This window comes from Crocodylus porosus, unplaced genomic scaffold (genome assembly GCF_001723895.1).
Source record: "Crocodylus porosus isolate Cpor-Errol unplaced genomic scaffold, CroPor_comp1, whole genome shotgun sequence".
Taxonomy (NCBI): Eukaryota; Metazoa; Chordata; order Crocodylia; family Crocodylidae; genus Crocodylus; species Crocodylus porosus.
In genome coordinates, this window is record NW_017728948.1 from 59,361,410 (window position 1) to 59,362,677 (window position 1,268).

At 40.0% G+C, this 1,268-nt stretch overlaps 1 protein-coding gene across 1 annotated transcript in view; it reads right to left on the reverse strand.

Annotated features, from left to right (window-relative positions):
* Positions 1-1,268, reverse strand: part of MTMR7 (myotubularin related protein 7) — a 93,195-nt gene that overhangs the window by 90,898 nt on the left and 1,029 nt on the right. The window lies entirely within an intron of this gene.

Consider the following 1,268-nt stretch of genomic DNA (forward strand, 5'->3'; position numbering starts at 1 on the left):
ATCTGGGTTCAAGTCCCAGCTGAGGTGACTTGGGGTGAGTGAGATAAGAAGAAGCAAATCTTCTTGCAGTAGAAGAGGGGCCATTGTGCTTTCTCTCGCTCCAGGTACCAAGGCCCTATGTTTCCTTGTCATTTGGCATTTTGTGCCCTTTGTATATTTCACCAACCCATATTGTCTGTTCTGCTCTTTGAGTTTTACATTTTGTTAACCCTGTTTTGTCAGTGATTGTAAGTGTCTAACCTTTGTTGAATCCTGCCTCCTTGGGGCGTTGTAGTGTCCACTATACCCTCTGATTTATGCCTGTTATGTTCCCAGTATTAAAAGGTATATGGTTACGTCCCCATTGGTGGTCTCCCTCTGCTCTTGTAGGGGAGGAGAGTCCCTATACCTCCCGCACTGCTTGTGCACCTGCTTTGATCCCTTCAATTGGAGAGGGGGTACCTCTTGGAGTACTGCCCGGGTTACAATTATGTTAAGTATAGGTCTGTGTAAACATCGCTCTTCCAAAAATGATCCTCCAAATGGCATTATGTCCAATAAAGAATCCCCACAATTATTATTTAAAGACAATAAAATAGGCTGTTTAGAACCTAGGACCCACAGCCATCCAATCCTGACTAGAATGATCAGTGCAACACCAGCACTAGCAGTCTTTTTTTTGGCTGATATAAATCACATTTTATATTTGGATAGTAAGAATTTTAAGATTTGCTTCTGCTCCTTGACGAGCCAGTGGCCAAAATACTATTGCTTTAAATGATCATTTAAGCTTTTCATCCATAGGAAACATTTAATGCTCTGCCTTTATTAAGAAATTGCTAATTTCTTCCTCTACACATTTTCACTCTTTTTCAGTTAGATAATTGTACATAATTCTCACTGGGTATTTCCCACCTGTGGTGGAGTAGACACTAAAAAAGGGGTTGTTTTTGCTTCACTTAGGAAGGCAAGTGAATCCCATGAAATAAAAGGCTTTTTCCTGAAGGAGATGAAAAAGAAACTATCATATTCATTGTACAGAAGCCAGAGGCCCCAACATCCAAATCCAACAGCAGGCCCCGATCTTGAATCCACATCAGCATGATGGTCATCAATAATGAAGCCTGACCATCCACAACCAGACATGAAGAACTATTTGAAATCAGAGCTTCAGGGCTATAAAGATGCATTTTTAGCCAAAACAAAAATAGGAAATTAATACAATTTCCTCACTAAGCTAGACATGTTATTAGTAGCTTTCTTTCTTTTTTCCTTTTCTTTTTGCTTCT